Here is a 22,657-nt window from a genome sequence, read left to right on the forward strand (position 1 = left end):
TCTGCCCTTCGTGACCCTCGTTTTTCCCTCATTTTTCGTGCCTTTCTGCCCTCTGTTCCACTCGTTTTTCCCTCGTTTTTTGTGCACCTTTTGCCTTCTCTTCCACTAATTTTTCCCTAGTTTTTGTACCTTTCTGCCCTCTGTTCCACTCATTTTTCTGCCTTTCTGCCCTCTGTTCCAATCGTTTTTCACTCGTTTTTTGTGCCTTTCTGCCTTTTTTCCCACTCATTTTTACCTAATTTTTTGTGCCTTTCTGCCCTCTGTGCCACTCGTTTTTCCCTCGTTTTTTGTGCCTTTCTGCCCTCCTGTTACACTAGTTTTTTGTGCCTTTTTGCCCTCTGTTCCACTTGTTTTTTGTGCCTTTCTGCCTTCTGTGCCACTCGTTTTTCCCTGATTTTTTGTGCCTTTCTGCCCTCTGTTCCACTCGAATTTCCCTGATTTTTTGTGCCCTTCTGCCCTCTGTTCCACTCGTTTTTTATGCCTTTCTGCCCTCCGTTCCACTCATTTTTTGTGCTTTTCTGCCCTCTGTGCCACTCGTTTATCCCTCATTTTTTGTGCCTTTCTGCCCACTGTTCCACTCGTTTTTCCCTTGTTTTTTGTGCCTTTCTGCCCTCTGTGCCATTTGTTTGTCCCTCGTTTTTTGTGCCTTCCTGCCCTCTGTTCCATTCAATTTTCCCTCGTTTTTTGTGCCCTTCTGCCCTCTGTTCCACTCGTTTTTTTGTGCCTTTCTACCCTCCGTTCCACTCGTTTTTTTGTCCTTTCTGCCCTCTGTGCCACTCGTTTTTCCCTCATTTATTGTGCCTTTCTGCCCTCTGTTCCACTCGTTTTTCCCTCGTTTTTTGTGCATTTCTGCCCTCTGTGCCATTTGTTTGTCCCTCGTTTTTTGTGCCTTCCTGCCCTCTGTTCCACTCGTTTTTCCCTCATTTTTTGTGCCCTTCTGCCCTCTGTTCCACTCGTTTTTCCCTCGTTTTTTGTGCCCTTCTGCCCTCTGTTCCACTCGTTTTGTGCCCTTCTGTGCCACTCGTTTTTTCCTTGTATTTGTGCCCCTTTTGCCTTCTGTTCCACTTGTTTCCCCAGCTGCTGTGCCCCTGCGTCCCCACCCCCTGACTGCCCATTTGCTGCCCCCGCCTTTCTATTGTATTGTTGTGGTCTCGCCGCCGCTGCGCCAACATTTTTCATTTCATTTTTCACTACGGCGACAGGCACTCGAGTCCTGCGGGCCCCCTGAGAATGTCTCACGGACCCCTGGTGGTCCGCGGACCACAGTTTAGGAAACGCTGCACTACACTATATTTCCCCTTAAAACGCAGAACACATACTAAGTGCGACATTAAAACTATATTTTCCCATCTGAAATTGGATGTGCAAAACATAGTTTTGGCAACACTTTAGGGCCAGATTACGACTTTGGCAGTGCAGGCCGGGTCTGCTCGCCGCCAAAGCCGTGGTCAGACCACATGCCAAATTAGGAGTTTTCTTCTGTCTGGCAGGCTGGTTTTTGACATTCCCACTGCAGTGCCTCTAAAAGTGGGAACCGCAATGGGAACGCCAAAAACAGTTTGTGCACGGCATGGATTTCTCTGGGAATACTAACTATAATAAAGTGGCTACTTTATAGTTAGGTGTAAATGTCAGTTAAAACATACCATTTTAAACAAACAAAATCAATTAAATTCACCAGTTATAGGTATCTCAATTCATTAGAATTGGCCCTAAAGTAACCATAAATCACACCTGCCATGCTCAGTTTTGTTATCAAAAATGTCTCTTCAAATGTTGCAGAGATTTTATCAATGATGTCATAGAGCATGTCATGGGTGATGTAACGTGTAAGGTCATAAACTGTGTTTTTGTGGGAAAGTGCTAGTGCCCTTTTATGTTTATGGACAATACATAATAGTCCATTGTCCGCTATGTGTGACAATATTTTCTGTGTGTGGCGTTTAGTGTGTAAAGTGAGAGGGCTTGGGTGATATTGAGGTTCGGCTCTTTAACTAATTTGAGGGGGAAAACGAATTTGCCAGGATTTTTCAGGAAGGGAAAGATAGGAGAGGAACTCTGATTGGGAATAGGTGATATCTTTCTACTAGGGAAGGATGGAGTAACACCGCAATGCATTGTGTATATTTTGCAATAGTTCATCTGAGAACAGACCAATATTCAGGGTCTAATTGAAAAGAATAAGATGTTGAGGAGGCTGAAAACAAGTGAAGGATATTGATGCAGTAATGAGGAAGTGACAAATGCAGGAGGCAAAATAACCCCTCAGGCTCAATGTGGAGGTTGAGGTTGAGAAAAGATAAGGCCAGAAGGACACAAGCTGAGATATGAGAGGTGACCACTGAGTGTAGGCTACCATACTGTGGCAGAATTGTGAGATTGTCTACCCCAGTTATGGGATTAGCCAAGTCTGTCTCTATTGAAAGAAACTTGTGACTCCTTACTTCTTCCGTGAACGCCTTATGCTTGTTCCTGAACCACATGGCCTTTGTGCTGCAGGACTACTCTGATTCCGCTCCTTCAGAGATCACTCATCCTGCAAAAATGGGTAAAGAGATTTTTAGCAAAGGCTGTTCAGTTACAGGTGAAACACAGTTATCAATTCTTCAGTACAGAGACATCCTCAGGGAAGAAATGTATCTTTGATTCAGTTATCAAAACTAATACTGTGTGGCGGGTCTAAGGGAAGTTTATAGACCAGCCTAGGTTACAATCCCCAATAATACTATTTAGTACACGAAAACCTAGGGGTCTTTAGAAGAGGAAAAAAGGGAACCTCTATTGAAGGGTAACGATAGCTTACAAGTCCATTGAGTACCAGGGCTAACTAGCTACTAATTTAGGCATTCAAACAGTGCACACAGAACGAAATAGAGATTGTGGGTGAAACCAGTAAACAAACATAGGATTCCCATCAAAGTCTTGTTCTGATCAATACTATCATCTGGTCACCCTTCGGGAATGGTGTGTCGCTTGATCATTGAGACGTTTCTACCAACCACCGGTCGGAGTTGGGTTCTGACCCACAATCACTCCAGGACCATGTAGATAATAAGGTATGATGGGAAACGGTGCAGTGCAAAAACCAAAAAAGTTATTGAAGTGGTGAGTTAAAATAGGATAGAGGACAAAAGGGAAATTTTTAATGGAACATTCAGAGCCCTGTTAGCCTCTTCCAAGTCATGCCTGTGGTAAGCAGATAAGCCTTCATGACGCTGAGCCATTTTAGTCTTTATTTCGGTGGCCTGAGGCTCCTGAAACTGTTGCAGGGATTCTGCACATACACAGAAATATGCGAAGGAATACGAGACCTCAGTGTATAAGGGCTAAGCCATACTACCGCCTCAGTACACACAATCCCAGGACCGGCTAGCTATAGTGACTCACTCGCTCTACTAAACAATCTTGAAGATACAAATAATTAGACACCCCAGAACACAACACTCTCAACTCTCTCATGAATCGCAGTAACAAGACGTACCCTTTCGCTCACTCTGTCGTACTTCACAGAGACACTGTTATAGTTTAAAATGTTTATTTTAACAATTGTTCTCTATAATGCAGTATACGCGCAACCACAAGCAGCAAAATGCATAAACCTTAAACAGTTAGCATTGTTGCAAGTCCATATTATATAAATGGAGATGTCATCTTATATTGACATTGGATAAAGGACTTGTTGGACCTAAAGATGTCAGGTCACCTAGGGTAGCCTGGCCTAAGGTAAGACAGTCACTAATAGAGGCACATGTGTGAAGGTTGCATACCACCAGCAGTAACTCACAGCAATTCCACTCATAAAGAAACACTGCACCAACTTTTGTATGAAAATACGTGTTGCTTTATAAAAATATTACTTTGTTCTCTTCTCTATTATTTATCCTTAGTTAACACAGGGTGAAGTTATCAATTTCTACAAAGCTGCAAGGATATCTCCCATTTCAACTTTTCCAGCATAAAAGTACATTACATTGGTTCTCAGGGGGCAGTGTCTGCACACCTTACAAGCTCAGCTAGACTTGGACCCTCTAATAGAGGTTATTACCATTTCCCTCCAATTTGTTCACCTAAACGTTCTGGCCCACTTATCTAAACTGACCAGAGTCTAAAATGAGGGTTTTACCACCATACACAGTCTCACAGGATTAACTTGGCTACTTCTCTTTTCTTCCGGACCTTTTGTCCCTCTGGTTGCTCAATTAATGCCAGTACTTGTTATCTTTAGAACCCGACTGAAATAGTCAAGCATCCCGCCCTTTCCAGCCTGAGAGGACAGCCCTGCTCACTCGGAACTGATTACATTAGTCCGTTGGACTCCATGCTGATGGCGACAATTTAAAGGGCTGCCAGTCACTTCTCCCCCTCACCCCTGTTTCTGGCTTACTGTTGAGGCCCGCTCAGGCTTTGGGGCCCCAATCGCCACCTCACCGCCTTACCGGTACATTTAGCTCACGTCCCGGTCAGTCCTGAGAACACCAACGTCGTTCAGCCCCTGATCGGACGTGTTGTGTCGGCTCCGGCTTCTGCGCCTCAGATCTCCGACAGCCTGCGGCGTTGCAGCTCTACCACACGTCTTCCGTGTTCTGTCAGGCCCCCGGACCGCCCTCACTACAGGCGTCAGAGGGGGCGTGTGTTCACGCCGGCCGGCCTCCTTCTTCCTCTTCCGGATTCACTCCGGACGTCTCCTGCGGCACCCGAGACCTTCCACAGCCCCGCTACCCTGCTGGATTCAACTCCGGTTCTCGTCACGGAGTCTACAATGAAGGGGGGGAGGGGCTCCGGTCACCACAGATGCTGGGAAAACGGCGGTCTGCCACTAACGGCAAGTTACCTCCAGAGTCCGCGCTTGTCTCACCAGCCCTAGAGAGATGGGGACCGCCTTCACTACGCGGCCAGTTCACTCGGCGTCACGGCGCCAGGCACTTGGTTCTGGCCCCCAATCAGGACAACCCCACTACCCCTGATGAAGCGAAGTGACACCACAGGTATGAGGGGGGGGGGGCTCGGTTGAAACGCCTGATGAGTCCTCCTTTTCTCTCAGTTCTCTTGGCTTCCGATAAAGGCACACAGGAGTCCCTCTCCTTTAATCTGCACCAGGGCCCCTTTCCTCACTGGGCAGTGGATGGAGCTTCACTCCAGTACAACCTCCCTCGCCCACTCTTTCCTCTGGGACCGGGTAAGAACAGGTGCCCAGGGTCTCCAGGATTTCCTCAGGCAGGGTCAGGTCAGCAACTACAAGGGGAGAAGGGTGGTGAACCAGTAAGGAGCGTCCCTAAAATGGGAGGTCAACCCTCTGATGATCCTACCCCGCCTTATGCTACAGCCTTAACTCCAGCCAGCCTACTCTGAAAGACAAAATGGCTGCCCAGCATTCCGCCTTATATAGGCTGACCCTCAGAGGTCCAGAAGGGACCAGAAGGTTCTGGAATGCCCTATTCTATCCTATGGGTCAGATCTCAGGTGTGACAGTTGTGACAGTTGAAAACCACCATTTTGTAGATCTGAATAAATTCCTGTCAGGAAAGGCACCTAGGCCTAAGGTGAAACTATGAGGGCAAAAGAGCATCTATCCCCCAGGCCATCACCATAAAAATCTAGTGGACACAAAAAGATGAGAAGGGTATGAGGGGCAAAAAGGGGACAAAATAAATAAATAATAGGAGGGGCTACGCACAAGGCCAGACAGGTCTAACACGCGTCCCCCCCAGCTGAAAGTGGGGAGAGCTACCCGACCCCTTGGGAGTCCTCATCAATAAAGCGGAAATACCTAGAGAGACCGTCTGCATTGGCGTGGTCCACTCCAGGCCGGTGTTCCACCCGGAAGTCCATTTCCTGTAGGGAGATGGACCATCTCAGCAACTTGGGATTCTCCTCCTTCATCTGCATCAGCCAACAAAGGGGTCGGTGGTCAGTCTGAACCAGGAAGTGCGAGCCAAACAGGTATGGCCGCAGCTTCTTCAGAGCCCACACCACCACGAAAGCTTCCCTCTCAATTGCACTCCACTTCTGTTCCCGGGGAAGCAGTCTCCTGGATAGGAAAACTACAGGCTGATCCAGACCCTCTTCATTCAGTTGCGATAACACTGCCCCAATGCCATGTTCTGATGCATCTGTCTGGACAATGAACTCCTTGGAGAAGTCTGGGGCCCTCAGGACCGGTGCTGCACACATTGCCTGCTTCAACTTTTCAAAGGCGTGCTGACAAGCCTCCGTCCAAACTACCCGTCGAGGTTGTTTCTTTGAGGTGAGCTCTGTGAGAGGCGCTACAATAGTGCCATACCCCTTCACAAAGCGACGGTAGTAGCCTGTGAGGCCCAGGAAAGCTCGGACCTCAGTCTGGGTCTTGGGGGGTTCCCAGGCCATGATTGCCTCAATCTTTGCCTGAAGGGGCTGCACTGTCCCCCTACCCACCAAGTGTCCAAGGTACACAACCGACCCCTGCCCAATCTGACATTTGCTGGCCTTGATTGTCAATCCAGCTTGCTTCAGGGCCTGGAGAACTTCTTGCAAATGTTGCAAATGGTCCTCCCAACTGCTACTGAAGACAGCAATGTCATCCAGATAAGCAGCGGAGAAACCCTCCATTCCAGAGAGGACCTGATTCACCAGCCGCTGAAAAGTGGCAGGGGCATTTTTGAGCCAAAAGGGCATCACACAAAATTGGAAGTGTCCCTCAGGCGTGGAGAAGGCTGACCTTTCCTTTGCTCCTTCTGTCAGGGAGATCTGCCAATACCCTGAAGTGAGGTCAAAGGAACTAAGATATTGGGCAGCTCCCAGCCGGTCAATTAATTCATACGCCCTAGGGATCAGATGAGCATCAGTTTTTGTAACTGAGTTCAATCCCCGGTAATCCACACAGAACCTCAGTTCTGGAGTGGTGCCTGGTGGAGCGGCTTTAGGCACTAGAACCACCGGACTGGACCAGGGACTGCTGGAAGGTTCTATAACTCCTAGCTCTAGCATCTTGGTAACCTCACCATGAAAGCTAGACTTCACCTTGTCGGACAGCCGGTAGGTCTTTGACTTCACTGGTGGGCTGTCCCCTGTGTCCACATCATGGGTGCACAGGTGAGTCCTTCCCGGGACAAGGGAGAATAACGTAGAGTACTGCTCCAGTATCTGGCAACAGTCCTCCGGCTGTTCAGGAGTTAGGGTTGGAGAGAGAATCACTCCCTCCACTGACCCATCCTTTTCTTGAGACGAGAACAAGTCTGGGAGAGGTTCGCTTTCCGCTGCCTCTCCCCCATCAGTCACCATCATTAAGATGACCTCGGGCCTCTCATGGTGGGGTTTGAATCGGTTAGCATGTAGCACCCGTAGGGGCTGTCGAGGGGTCTTAAGGTCCACCAGGTAGGTGGCCTTACCCTTCTTTTCCAACACCTCAAAGGGGCCTGTCCAGCGATCCTGGAGGGCACTTAGCTCTCCAGGCTCCATCACCCACACTTTCTGGCCAGGCTCCAACTCCACCGGGTGAGCGTTGGGGTCATACCACTCCTTCATTACTGCCTGGCTGGCCTCCAAGTTGTCAGAAGCTTGCTTCCACAACTTTGCCATTTGGCTCCTGAAGGCCAGCATGTAGCTCACCACATCCTGGGGGGGTTTCCTGGGAGATTTTTCCCATCCATCCTTCACCAGGCTGAGAGGACCGCGTACATGGTGCCCATACAGAAGCTCAAAGGGGCTGAAGCCCACTCCCTTCTGTGGCACTTCCCTGTAGGAAAATAGCAAACAGGGTAGGAGGACGTCCCACTTCCTCCGCAGGCTTTCAGGCAGACTTCTGATCATGCCCTTCAAGGTCTTGTTGAACCTTTCTACCAGTCCATTTGACTGGGGGTAATAGGGAGTGGTGAACCGGTAGGTCACTCCACACTCCTTCCACATTGCCCGCATGTATGCTGACATAAAGTTGGTCCCCCTGTCGGACACAACTTCTTTGGGGAAACCCACTCGGGTAAAGATCCCCATTAGGGCTCTAGGCACCACAGGTGCAGTGACAGTCCTCAGAGGAATTGCCTCTGGGTACCGTGTGGCATGATCCACCAGAACCAGGATAAACCTGTGACCAGCTGTTGTTGGTGGATCCAATGGCCCTACGATGTCGATGCCCAGTGCCCACCCTTTCAAAGGGGGTGCTAACGACAGGAAGTGGTTCCAGGGGAGCTTTCAGCTTCACCCCTGTCTTCCCACTGGCCTGGCAGGATACACATGTCCGACAGTAGGTGTTGGACGCCACTTTCATCTGAGGCCAGTAAAAGTGGGGGACAAGCCGAGCAAAGGTCTTGTCCTGACCTAAGTGTCCTGCCAAGGGTATTGCATGAGCCAATTCCAGCAGAAAGGCTCGGTATCGTTGCGGGACTACCAAGGCCCTTGATGAACCAGGTAAGGGTACCTTGGGTTTACTGTAGAGGAGTCCATCCTCCCAGTAAATGTGGTAGTGTCCCGCAACGTCCCCTGCTGCCTGGGCTTCAGCCTGTCGCCTCAGTCCCTCAAGGGTAGGGCACTCCTTCTGGCCCTCACAGAACTCTTCTCTGGTAGGTCCTCCCTCCACATGCCACTCAGCAGGGATGGGTAGGTCCTCCAGAGAGACTACTTCCCCCTCCATGGACTCCTGGTCCACCACCGCAGGTGGCCGATCTGTCACATGGGATATGGAAGCCGAAGAAGGCTTCTCCTGTCTTCGGGTCTGTCCCTTTTTGGCAGCGGGTTGGGCCATTGTTCCAGGCTCCAACCCAGGCGAACTCCCTCTCCGGGCAGTCGCAGACCTTGTGTTTGCACAGGCCCAGTCAGGTGTACCCAGCATCGCTGAATGCATCCGGTATTCCACCTCTCTCCAAGCATTGTGCTCCATGCCATTCCCCAGCAGACAATCAACTGGCACGGCAGGGCTTACGGCAACTCTAAGTGAACCTGCAACCCCTTCCCACTCAAAGGGAACCTCGGCCACTGGGTAGTGGCCCATTCTGCCATCAGCCATCGCGGCGGGGTAGAGTACATTAGGAATCACCTGCTCTGGAGACACTAGTTGACTTCTCACCATAGTCATATTGGCTCCTGTATCTCTCAGAGCCTCCCATCTCTGGCCATTGATGGTGATCCATTGCCCATACTCAGCAGTATTTGGGGGCACCTGGATCTTAGGAACCATCTCCCGTTCTCCCAGGGACACTAAGGTGACACCCGCCCACTCACCCCCCTTATCTAAGGGCAACTCCTCCCAGAGCGCTACACTAACTACTCCCGGGGCTTTTCCTCCGGTGGGAGGGGGTGGTCTCTTTGGGCATCTGACATCTCCCTTATAATGTCCAACACCACCACACTCGAAGCAGTGGACAACCCTTGGCTGCTGGCTTTGGCCAGGATGAGGGTTTCTGGGCGGGTTAGCCTTAGGGGTAAAACCTGTTCCCTTTCCCTGGAAATTGTTTTGGGGACCTTTAGAGAACTCCTGCTTTTTATCTCCCCCCTCCTTCTTCTGAGGGACGCCCTGTCCGGCCTTTTGGGAATCCCCTCCAGTCCCCTTTGAGGACACCCGGGTACTTGCCCAGATGTCCGCCTCCTCTGCAAGCTTCCGGGGGTTGGTCAGCTTGCTGTCCACCAGGTGTTGGCGCAGCTCGGGAAAACATATCTCGAGTAGATGCTCTTTCAAAAAAAGATCATACAACCCCTCATAATCCTTCACCTCACTGCCCTGTACCCAGCCCTCCAATGCCTTCCTCGCATAATCCAGGAAATCCACCCAGTTCTGGGTGCTTAACTTGTGGCTCCCCCTGAACTTCTGGCGATACTTCTCCGGGGTTAGCCCAAACTTTCTAATCAATGCTAGCTTCATGGTGGGGTAGTTGGTCTGCTCCTCCGGTTCTAAGGCTAACAAGCTGTCCCGACCAGTAGAAGGCATATACTTGTACAACCCACCCCCCCAGTGCTTTTCCTGGATCCCATGGGCCCTTAAGGAGACCTCATAGGCAGCCAGCCATTTGGCTATATCGTCCCCCTGACTATAGCTGGCCACTATATCCTTAGGCAGGTAGGGTCTGGACTCCCTGGTTGGTTCTCTAGATTCGCTGCCACCATTTGGAGTAGAAGAGGGTCCTAATTGCAAGGCCTGGAGATCTAACTCTTTTAGTTTGAATTCATGAGCCATCCTCTGCTCCTCCCTCTCCTGTTCTATCCTGGCCAATTCCCATTTCAGTTGCCTCTTTTCCCTCCTGTCTGTGAGTTCCGCTTCAGTCAAGCTTCCTCCGGAGACACTACTGCCCCTCCTAGAGTAGGTCATTGGTCCTGGGAGTAGGTTTTCCACCTCTGGTTGGAACAATCCCTCTACCCCTATGACCGTGTCCCGGTCCGTCCCCTCATCCTCCTCCTTCCCTTCTCTATGTGCTTCCACCCAAGCCCTCAAACTGGTCTGGAGTTCCCCCTTCGTGGCACCACGCTTAAAGAACACCACCATTTGTTGACAGAAATCCTTTAGCTGGGCCACAGAATACTTGTCCAGTTCTTCAAGTGCAAATTCCATTTTGCTTAGGGCAATCTTAAGGTCACGCACACAAAAAGAGTACAAGGGCCAACGGAAGCTACCTCCACCCACCACCAGGAATAAATTTGGAAAAAGCAAAAGTAAAAATTAGGAAGTCCGCCAGGAGAAAACTCCAGGTGTAGGTTAGTGGATTACCCTTAGTTACTGCAAAATAGTTGCAATCACAGTTTTTTATCCCACCGCTAGACACCAATTTGTTGGACCTAAAGATGTCAGGTCACCTAGGGTAGCCTGGCCTAAGGTAAGAGGCACATGTGTGAAGGTTGCATACCACCCAGCAGTAACTCACAGCAATTCCACTCAAAAAGAAACACTACACCAACTTTTGTATGAAAATACGTGTTGCTTTATAAAAATATTACTTTGTTCTCTTCTCTATTATTTATCCTTAGTTAACACAGGTCAGTACAATACATTCAGACAGTGAAGTTATCAATTTCTACAAAGCTGCAAGGATATCTCACATTTCAACTTTTCAAGCATAAAAGTACATTACATTGGTTCTCAGGGGGCAGTGTCTGCACACCTTACAAGCTCAGCTAGACTTGGACCCTCTAATAGAGGTTATTACCATTTCCCTCCAATTTGTTCACCTAAACGTTCTGGCCCACTTATCTAAACTGACCAGAGTCTAAAATGAGGGTTTTACCACCATATACAGTCTCACAGGATTAACTTGGCTACTTCTCTTTTCTTCCGGACCTTTTGTCCTTCTAGTTGCTCAATTAATGCCAGTACTTGTTATCTTTAGAACCCGACTGAAATAGTCAAGCATCCCGCCCTTTCCAGCCTGAGAGGACAGCCCTGCTCACTCGGAACTGATTACATTAGTCCGTTAGACTCCATGCTGATGGCGACAATTTACAGGGCTGCCAGTCACTTCTCCCCCTCACCTCTTTTTCTGGCTTACTGTTGAGGCCCGCTCAGGCTTTGGGGCCCCAATCGCCACCTCACCGCCTTACCGGTACATTTAGCTCACGTCCCGGTCAGTCCTGAGAACACCAACGTCGTTCAGCCCCTGATCGGACGTGCTGCGTCAGCTCCGGAATCTGCGCCTCAGATCTCTGACAGCCTGCGGCGTTGCAGCTCTACCACACGTCTCCCGTGTTCCGTCAGGCCCCCGGACCGCCCTCACTACAGGCGTCAGAGGGTGCGTGTGTTCACGCCGGCCGGCCTCCTTCTTCCTCTTCCGGATTCACTCCGGACGTCTTCTGCGGCACCCGAGACCTTCCACAGCCCCGCTACCCTGCTGGATTCAACTCCAGTTCTCGTCACGGAGTCTACAATGAAGGGCGGGGGAGGGGCTCCGGTCACCACAGATGCTGGGAAAACGGAGGTCTGCCACTAACGGCAGGTTACCTCCAGAGTCCGCGCTTGTCTCACCAGCCCTAGAGAGATGGGGCCCACCTTCACTACACGGCCAGTTCACTCGGCGTCACGGCGCCAGGCACTCGGTTCTGGCCCCCGATCAGGACAACCCCACTACCCCTGATGAAACGAAGTGACACCACAGGTACGAGGGGGGAGGGCTCTGTTGAAACGTCTGATGAGTCCTCCTTTTCTCTCAGTTCTCTTGGCTTCCGATAAAGGCACACAGGAGTCCCTCTCCTTTAATCTGCACCAGGGCCCCTTTCCTCACTGGGCAGTGGATGGAGCTTCACTCCAGTACAACCTCCCTCGCCCACTCTTTCCTCTGGGACCGGGTGAGAACAGGTGCCCAGGGTCTCCAGGATTTCCTCAGGCAGGGTCAGGTCAGCAACTACAAGGGGAGAAGGGTGGTGAACCAGTAAGGAGCGTCCCTAAAATGGGAGGTCAACCCTCTGATGATCCTACCCCCGCCTTATGCTACAGCCTTAACTCCAGCCAGCCTACTCTGAAAGACAAAATGGCTGCCCAGCATTCCGCCTTATATAGGCTGACCCTCAGAGGTCCAGAAGGGACCAGAAGGTTCTGGAATGCCCTATTCTATCCTATGGGTCAGATCTCAGGTGTGACAGTTGTGACAGTGGAAAGCCACCATTTTGTAGATCTGAATAAATTCCTGTCAGGAAAGGCACCTAGGCCTAAGGTGAAACTATGAGGGCAAAAGAGCATCTATCCCCCAGGCCATCACCATAAAAATCTAGTGGACACAAAAAGATGAGAAGGGTATGAGGGGCAAAAAGGGGACAAAATAAATAAATAATAGGAGGGGCTACGCACAAGGCCAGACAGGTCTAACAGGACTATAAGGCCTAACCACCCTCCCCTTTGCAAGAAGAAGTATTATTATATAATAGAAAATCTCTGGGCTTTGTCAGCAGACCTCATACCTTAGTGCCTAGATGGTATATCTACATCACAGGAATCGCATGGCTCTTCTCCCTAGATAGGTCCCTCTCCAAGTGTGTGTTAAACCAACATGCATCCCCATAATTTCAAAGCACGTGTTTTCCAGCAGCCGCAGCTGTGTTAGCATGTTTTGTCTAGTTGCTAAAGACTGACCAGAACAGAATAACAAGGGGCATTGTTTATCGACCTTGCTCACCTTGTTCAGACTAAACTCCAGGAACAGACCGAGAACGCACAAAGCAGACGGTTCTCATGTGAAAGGCATATACAGGGACTTGCAAAATAAAGTCATGTAGTAACGTGCGCAAAAGAAGCATCATGGCAGCAGGGCTCATCCTAGCTTAGCGATGTCAACAATGACCCTATCGGTCATTTGACACCCTTCCCTTGGCCAGGTCATAGTATATAGATAAAAGACTTAAACAGAGTCCAAAGATGAGTCTAGTAGTGTTTGAGAGAAAAAAAATCATTTTTTTTTGTTGAAAACGTGACTAATACGGATTTGGAAAATCCATCAAATTTCGTGAACTTACGAATGCAATTTGTTCCAAAAGGTCATCCCTTTCGTTCGTAGCAAAAAGGGATGCCATCCAGTTAAACAGTTCGAAGGAACACATGTGTTCCTCGTAATCCGATGCTTCCAAGAGCAACTTGCTTGATATTCGATGAAATTTTGCTGTAAGAGGCGCTGTGCAGCCATACAGATGTTCCACTCAGCCAACTCAAAGTTAGTCCATAACTCACGCTAAGCGTCACTAATGGCAAGCATCCAAAAAGTTGTTGCATTCGGTCACGGTAGAGTTGCAATTGGCCAGGTCTGTGCAGTACCACAAGATGGGCAGCCATTGCATAACAGGAGCAGAAGTATTACCACCCGCCAGCGCTAGAATTAAGGGCAACCCTCCTGAGGCGCTGGAAAAAATAGAATGGATAAAGTCCAGTAAAACTACAAAAATCGTCTGAAAAGAGGTCACAAGTTTAAAAAAAAGAATCCAGGCCTTCTGTGTCAGTCGCATCCAATATTTGATGTATCAGTTCCCCAAAATGGAGTGGGAGATTTCTATTCAGGAGTGACTGAATCTCACTAGATGTTCTCGCCACCTGCAATTCAAAGGTCTCTCGAGCCGAAGTGAGAGCCACTTCCTGATGAAACAATAGTGCTTTGAGTCTGCTTACTTTATTGAAATCTGTTTTCAAAGCCTGAATGGAAGGCCAAAGAGAACTATTAACAATCCCATGCGGGGTGAAAAAAGCACATTGCTACAACAAATACCATGTTGTGAAACTGTTACTGTGTAAGCCACAGCAGTCATGGTTATTCAAAGTAAGATAACTGCCATTTGAAAGCAATGTGAGTGTGGGAAGTATTGCTGGGACAGTTGTACCTTTCAAAAAACAAGCTAGATTAGTGGTGGCCACCTTACAAGCACAGTGCAATTTGACCTGTGTGCAAACTGGCGAATGTCCTACTGTGGAATCACACTCCTGCCCTGTTGGGAAGACTTCCTTACCTTCCTGTTGACATCAGTATATGAAAGTCAAGGACATAAATCATGAAGAAACGCATTACCCAGGGGTTCAAAGCGGCCTATCCGGAAGTGTTTCATGCAAGATTTAAACTGAAATAGCAAGAATGGCAGAGAAATAACGCCATGAATTAACCATACAGCCGAATCAATCTCTGCTGCAGAAAATGGTAAATGCTCTAATTGTTCAATGTGCAAAAATCTGTATGTAGCGACTTTCATGGACATGAACCGTTGTTTATCAGTCAAGCTAAATGGCATAAACAATACAGAAGCGTTCAAATATTCCAATGGTACTTTTTACCTTTTGAAAGTTTGCAACACCCGTGCAAATTGCATCACAAATCATAATTGATTTTACCCATGGTAAAACACAGAAACATCACTTTGAACAATACCAATGACTGACTAAACAATATTATCTAACATGAAAATACTGGAAGACAATGTATTGATGCTATTGTCGCCAACTGCAAGAACTTTCTCCAAATTTGCTTTGTCAATTTGGTGCAGACGGAACGCTGCCTCCATCTGCGAGAGTTTCCATAATTCATTATACGCCTCATAGATAAATCTTTTTGACCTTGGTGATTTAGGACAAAAGACAAAAGAGACAGGTGTTGTTTGTTTTACTGACAACAGTGTACAGTGTTCCAACCATTGCTGACACAATTTCCCCACTGAGTAAGTGGTGACTGAATGTGAATGTGGGAAACATGGATCCGGTATAGTTTGTGTGAAACCGGTCATTGCATTATGAAAATGCAGTTGACAGGCATTGGCATTGGTGGGCCACAACAACCATCCTGAAAAGTGAACATCATAGAAATTTAAACTGCCATTTTGAAACAGTACTTATAGTTCGTCGATTGTATGATCGGTGTGTTTACGCCAATTATCATACTCCGCCACTAAGGGAATGGATGGAATATTCAAATCTTGGGCTGTAACCAAACCAATGCAAGTAGTTTGGTGCACTGTGTCATTTAAAAATAATATTTGATTTGGAATGAGACAAGCACAATGCAAAGCTTCGGCTCCCTGTACCTGCCAAGCTTTGGTACCCCAAATCGATTTCAAATCAATGGTTTCTTTCCAGTGTTCATAGCCCCGTAAGGCTAATTCAGTTCTAAATGAATTTGAATAAAGCTACTTTGTGTGTGTCAACATAAATTTAGATTGAGAGAGCAATTCCAATTTAAAGAAATAGGACTCTGGCTTGGACGTGTTCTAATCAGTAAAATAGGTGAACTTATTCTGAAGTGTTTTGGAACTTCCCCTGAGGGGAGTGGGACAATGTTCCCACAGAGTAAAATTAAAAACAGTTCAAAACATGTTTGTTTTATGCAAAGAATTATGACCTTGAAGTTGATAACAGAATAAATCAGTATAATTGGCAGGATTTAAATACAAATCTTCAGCATTAAAAGCAGCATAATACTTTAAAAAGGAAAACAAATGTACTGCCTGAATCAATCATAAAAATTTGTATAGCGCGCTACTCACCCGTAAGGGTCTCAAGGCGCTGAGTGGGGGGATGGGGGGGGGGGTTGCTACTGCTCGAACAGCCGGGTCTTGAGTAATTTCCTGAAGGAGAGGTGATCCTCGGTCAGCCGTAGGTGACTGGGGAGGGAGTTCCATTTCTTGGCTGCCAGGTAGGAGAAGGATCTTCCACCGACGGTGGATTTCCGAATTCTTGGGACGGAGGCGAGGGCGAGGCTGGCGGATCGGAGCTGGCGGGTGGGTGGGTGTGTAGTAGGTGAGGCAGCTGTTGAGGCACTTCGGGCCCAAGTCGTGGAGAGCCTTATGTGCGTGGGTGAGGAGTCTGAACGTGATCCTCTTGTTGACGGGGAGCCAGTGCAGGTCTTTCAGGTGGGCGGAGATGTGGCTGCAGCGCGGGATGTCCAGGATGAGTCGTGCTGAGGCGTTTTGGATGCGCTGGAGTTTTTTCTGGAGTTTGGCCATGGTTCCAACGTAGAGGGTGTTTCCATAGTCCAGACGGCTGGTGACGAGGGCCTGGGTGACCGTCTTCCTGGTTTCGGTGGGGATCCATCGGAAGATCTTTCGGAGCATGCGCAGGGTGTTGAAGCAGGATGATGAGACTGCGTTCACTTGCTTAGTCATCGCGAGGGAGGAGTCCAGGATGACGCCCAGGTTGCGTACGTGGTCCGTTGGTTTTGGTGCACTGCCCAGGGCAGGCGGCCACCAGGAGTCGTCCCAGGCGGAGGGCGATGATCCCAGGATGAGGACTTCCGTCTTCTCTGAGTTCAATTTCAGGTGGCTGTTCTTCATCCATTCAGCGACGTCTTTCATCCCTTCGTGCAGGCTGGTTCTGGCCGAGGCGGGGTCGTTGGTGAGGGAGAGGATCAGCTGGGTGTCGTCGGCGTAGGAGATTATGTTGAGTTTGTGTTTGCGTGCGATGGCTGCGAGAGGGCTCATGTAGACGTTGAAGAGGGTTGGAGAGAGCCTTGTGTGCGTGGGTGAGGAGTCTGAACGTGATCCTCTTGTTGACAGGGAGCCAGTGCAGGTCTTTCAGGTGGGCGGAGATGTGGCTGCGGCGCGGGATGTCCGGGATGAGTCGTGCTGAGGCGTTTTGGATGCGCTGGAGTTTTTTCTGGAGTTTGGCCATGGTTCCAGCGTAGAGGGTGTTTCCATAGTCCAGACGGCTGGTGACGAGGACCTGGGTGACCGTCTTCCTAGTTGGGAGTTGGTTCAGTGGTTGGGTGCGTGGTAGCTGCACTGAAGCTGTTGTGTATATCCGCGATCCTGCGGTGGAAGAACGAGGCGAGTGAGTCGCAGAGGTCTTGCGAGGGGGTGATGTCGTTGCTTCCGGCGCTAGGGTTGGAGAGCTCTTTGACGATGCTGAAGAGTTCCTTGCTATTGTGGCCTTTGTTGTCCAGTCGTTCTGTGAATGCTGTCTTCTTGGTGGTGCGGATCAGCTGGTGGTGTTTGCGGGTGGCGTGCTTGAGGGCAGTCATGTTGTCTGTGGTCTGGTCGTGACGCCAGGCTTTCTCGAGGGTGCGGTAGTTCTTCTTGGAGATCTTGAGTTCCTCGGTGAACCAGGAGGTTTTCTTGCTGCCGGGTCTGCTGGGTGGGTTCTTCAGTGGTGCAAGGTCATTTGTGCAGTTGGCGAGCCACTGTGTGAGGTTGCTGGATGCTTCGTTAGGGTCCGTTGTGCTGGTGGGGGGTTCTGGCGAAGGGAGGTGGTGAGCTGCTCGGTGATGATCTTGCTCCAGCTCCTGCGAGGAATCTGTTGTGGGTGGTGATGTGTCGTTGTTCTTCTGAAGCTGAAGTGGATGCAGCTGTGGTCAGTCCAGTGGAGTCTGGTGGAATGGCTGAAGGAGATGTGCTTGCTGGAGGAGAAGACGGGGTCAAGCGTGTGGCCGGTGTAGTGGGTGGGGGTGTTCACCAGTTGCTTGAGTCCGAGGTTGGCGAGGTTGTCCAGCAGGGTGGTGGTGTTGCTGTCCTTGTTGCTCTCCAAGTGGAAGTTGAGGTCCCCTAGGAGGATGTAGTCTGTGGAGGTGAGGGCATGTGGACTGACGAAGTCTGCGATGTCTTCGCTGAATTGTGTCCGTGGTCCCGGGGGTCTGTAGATGAGGGTGCCTCTGATGGTGGTCTTGGGATCGGTGTGTATCTGGAAGTGGAGTTGTTCAGCGGCGGTGAAGGTGTCGTCGGGGTTGGTCGTGATGTGGATGGTGTCCTTGTGTACGATGGCGATGCCTCCTCCAGTCTGATTTGCACGGTCCTTCCGGGTGATCTTGTATCCGTCCGGGATGGCTATGGCGATGTCGGGCGCTGAGGAAGCGTTCATCCAGGTTTCTGTGAGGAAGGCGACGTCCGATGATGTAGTGTGACGGGCGTAGACGGGCTTGCCTTTGGCGCGCCTTTGGTGCGCCCGCTGCGCGTGACTGCTGCGCGGCCTCCATATAAGGCGAAGTGGGAGGGAGGAGCAGCTGGGAGGCGGGAGCGGGCGGCCAATGGGGACACGGAAATAAAAGGGGGCGGGCCCTCGTGGGAGCAGCGGCGGGAAGCGGGGAGCGGGGGGATCACAACAGGGGAATAATACCGGCAGAATCGCTGAGCCTACTGACAAAAGGAAACCCAACGAATCAAAACACTACTGTGAAATAGAAATGAAATACGAATGAAGGCACAGATGGGGGAGGTAAAAAACGAAATACAATGAAGGCACAGAAGGGGGAAACACAAACGAATACAATGAGGCACAGATGGGGCAGCAGCGGAAGGGAGAGTGAGCAGCAGCGAGGGGGCGCCTACAGCTGGAAGGCCGTGCGGCGTGGAGGTGTCCTGAGGTCGGGACACACTCACCTGCGCTGCGCGGGCTCCATATAAGGCCAAGTGGGAGGAGCAGCTGGAAGGCGGGAGGGGGCGGCCAACGGGGACACGGAAATAAAAGGGGGCGGGCCGCGAGGGAGCAGCGGCGGGAAGCGGGGAGCGGGGGGTCACAACAGGGGAACAATATCTGGGGAATCGCTGAGCCTACTGACAAAAGGAAACCCAACGAATCAAAACACTACTGTGAAACAGAAATGAAATACGAATGAAGGCACAGATGGGGGAGGTAAAAAACGAAATGCAATGAAGGCACAGAAGGGGGAAACACAAACGAATACAATGAGGCACAGATGGGGGCAGCAGCGGAAGGGAGAGCGAGCAGCAGCGAGGGGGCGCCTACAGCTGGAGGGCCGTGCGGCGTGGGGGTGTCCTGAGGTCGGAATGTATGTCCTGTGTTACCACATCTCCTAAGGAAATGCGAATGTATGTCCTGTGTTACCACATCTCCTAAGGAAATGCGAAACACGTATGGAATGTTGAGGACTGCTGTCGGACCATGGTTTTCGAATGCAACTTAAATAATGATTGTACTTGCTGTAACACTGCTGCATGGAAACGCTGCTCGTTTGTACTTCTTGCACATTTAAAAAAATGTAATAGCAAAATTTGCACAATTGTTTTTACTTCCTGACTTTGCTGCTCAAAACTGTTGTGATTTTCCCTGAACGCACTCCTGCACTTTAAAAAACTTATAACATCACTCACCACTTTGGTGAGACTCGTGCTGTGTCTGCCCCCGACCGCCATCTTGGGTGAGGGACCAGGGCTTGAGACGCTCCCAAGACGCCATCTTGGGTAGCATGCTAGTGTTACTGTGGCATTCAGCAAATTCTATTTAAGGGCTCAGGAGGCAGGCGTGCCACTTTGTACTTGCTGTAACGCTGCTGCATGGAAACGCTGCTCGTTTGTACTTCTTGCACATTTTAAAAATTTTAATAGCGAAATTTGCACATTTGTTTTTACTTCCTGACTTTGCTGCTCAAAACTGTTGTGATTTTCCCTGACCGCACTCCTGCACTTTAAAAAACTTATAACATCACTCACCACTTTGGTGAGACTCGCGCTGTGTCTGCCCCCGACCGCCATCTTGGCTGAGGGACCAGGGCCTTGAGACGCTCCCAAGACGCCATCTTGGGTAGCGTGCTAGTGTTACTGTGGCATTCACCACATCCTACTTAAACACCTCTGAATGCAGACGCGCAGCGGTTGCGCTCAGCGTGCGCGCCCATGGCGCCCCGGAGGTGCGCTAGAGGTAAGCCAGTCTACACCCGTCCACGCCAGGACGGGCCTAGGGTCTACCGATTCTGCCCCGGCCTCAGCTGTCTCTGCTCACCATGGTATTGCTACCACTTATACTGGGGAGGAGATAAAACGGCTTAGATGCCTTCCATCAGCACAGTGCACTACCTGTACATTGGCGACTCATAATTTCAACTGCACTCATAGTGGCTTCTCCATGGGACGGATGTCTATGTGCAACCAAATGAAACTATCTTATAAACGGGGTAAACCTAGGGGCAGAACAAGGGGGTTTTAAATCTCCTCTCTCCTGCCCCACACTCCAGTTCTGGAGTATAAATTGTAGGTCACTTCCGAAACACAAGAATAATATTCATGACTTTTTAGTTGACGAAAAACCTGATGCAGCGTTTCTTACGGAAACCTGGCTTCATGAGAGCTCAGGGCCAGATATTGCCATGGCTATTCCCGACGACTACATAATGGTTAGGAAGGTCAGAGACATTGGTAAAGGAGTTGGTATTGTGATAATTTTTAAATCAACTTATAGAGGAGAGGTGTGGCTCACTGGTTAGAGGCGGCAGACCCGAGTGCAGAGAACGGCCCGGGACCAGGGTTCGATTCCCGACGCGGCAGGGTCTTGGACCAGGATCAGCGGACTGATAATTCTCGCATCGGTGCCTACTCCGACCAGGGATCACACTCGGCAACTCTGGGCATTAGCTTGCCTCATCTCCACAACGGCCCCACACAAACGCCGGGGATGCCTGGTTTCACCTTGGAGACCCCCAGGAGGGACAATCTCACAGGGAAAGCCAGGACGGGTTCCCCAGCGGTCTATAGCGCTACGAGGCCTCCGGGTAGCAGTGCGCTTTACAAGACACAACAATTTACAATTTACAATTTACATGTACCTTTGATGCCTTCCCTTTGCTCGGATGTGAAGCTGGACATTTCAAGCTTGCTATTAGCCCCAAGTTTACTCTATCAGGTCTTCTGATTTACCGTCCTCCTGGGAATTCCAATGCCTGGACGATGTCCTTTGCTGACACAATTGCTCCTCTATCCTTGAAGGCTGCCAATTTTACCATCCTTGGCGACCTAAACCTTCATTTGGATGATGCTCAATGTAGTGTTAGTAAACTGTTTTTATCCGAGCTAGAAGCTCTTAACATTTTGTTACGCAATTCAGGACCAACACACTCTGCAGGGCATTTATTGGACCCTGTTCTCTCTAATCTCCCATTTGAATGTTCTCCCTCCGCCCGTCCCCTGGAATGGTCGGACCACTATGCCGTACATTTTGCCTTACCCCGGACTAAAACCCTGACTAATGACAATAGCAGTAAGGATGTGCTCATACGTCGGTGGAGCAAGCTCGACATAACCGACTTTAATATGCATCAGATGGATAACCTTCCAAATACTGATACGTCTTCATCCGTGTTGAACACTGAAGTATCCAAATGGTTGTGCACTGCTGTCGACGAACTCCTCCCCTTAATATCTAAGAACTCCGCACTTCATCGACCTCATGCACATGGTTTTCTGACGATCTAAAGCGCATGAGATCCAACTGTAAGACATTTGAAAGGAAATGGAGACGCTCTTACTCCGCTTCCCGTAAAGTGGCCTATAAGGAAGCCCTTAGAGACTACTATAATCAATGTAAAATGGCCAGAGCCGCCTATGTTGCTAATACGGTTACCAACGCCCAAAATTGTCGTCGCACTCTTTTCTCTGTTGTGAAAAAATGAACAGGAGCGGACTTGGCACCGGCTTCCCCTGCCCTAGACGAGACTCAAGGCAATTGAATTGCAGAAAATTTTAAAGCAAAAGTAGAACGTATCTACGACTCACTGAGACCCTCTACATCTGATGATGCGCTGCTGCTAGAGCCAGCACTGACCCCAGATTATCTGCCTTCCCCAACGGCTAAACTTACAAATTGGTCACCCTTCGACAATGCTTCCTTTTCTTCCTGCCTGAATAGCATTAAATCTGGATCCCCACGTGATCCCATACCGTCCAAAATTTCAAAACAACTTGGTCTTGGTCCACGCCGCGTGCTAAAGCAACTTCTCAATTCCTCACTATCTGAGTCACATGTCCCACAGGAGTGGAAGCATGCTATGATTGTTCCTCTACTGAAAAAGGCTGGAGCTGATGTTGCCAACTTGTCAAACTTCAGACCAATTTTGCTGCTTCCCGTTCTTTCAAAGATCCTGGCATATTAATACACAATTAACCCATCTTGTTGAGAGCTCGGGATTTTTACATCCGTCCCAGTCAGGCTTTAGAGCACATCATTCGACCGAAACCACACTTCTAGGAGTTACTGAGAGTCTGCGACACAGTGTCGATCGAGGAGAGACATCCGCTCTTATACTTCTTGATCTGAGCGCGGCGTTCGACACTGTGTCTCATTCCATTCTCCATGCGACTCTTCGGTCCCTAGGAGTGGAGGGCGCTGCTCTAGCCTGGATAGCCTCTTTTTTAAGAGGTCGCACTTTTCAGGTCTTCTCTGCCTCTGCCTCCTCTATAATTTGTCCATCGGCGTACGGCATTCCCCAGGGGTCTATACTTAGTCCTTAATTATTTAATATTTATGTGAGACCCCTGGCCACTATTGTGGAGGAAGCCAGTCTCACTTTATACTCCTACCCCGACGATA

At 49.6% G+C, this 22,657-nt stretch overlaps 1 long non-coding RNA gene across 1 annotated transcript in view; it reads right to left on the reverse strand.

Moving 5' to 3' along the window:
• LOC147693357 (uncharacterized) overlaps positions 1-22,657 on the reverse strand; it is an 82,810-nt gene that overhangs the window by 24,593 nt on the left and 35,560 nt on the right. The window contains exon 2 of the long non-coding RNA XR_015299101.1: positions 2,445-2,536. This is a non-coding gene — a long non-coding RNA (uncharacterized LOC147693357). The remainder of the gene's footprint in view (positions 1-2,444; positions 2,537-22,657) is intronic.

Source organism: Lissotriton vulgaris, chromosome 8 (assembly GCF_964263255.1).
Source record: "Lissotriton vulgaris chromosome 8, aLisVul1.2, whole genome shotgun sequence".
NCBI classification, from domain to species: Eukaryota; Metazoa; Chordata; class Amphibia; order Caudata; family Salamandridae; genus Lissotriton; species Lissotriton vulgaris.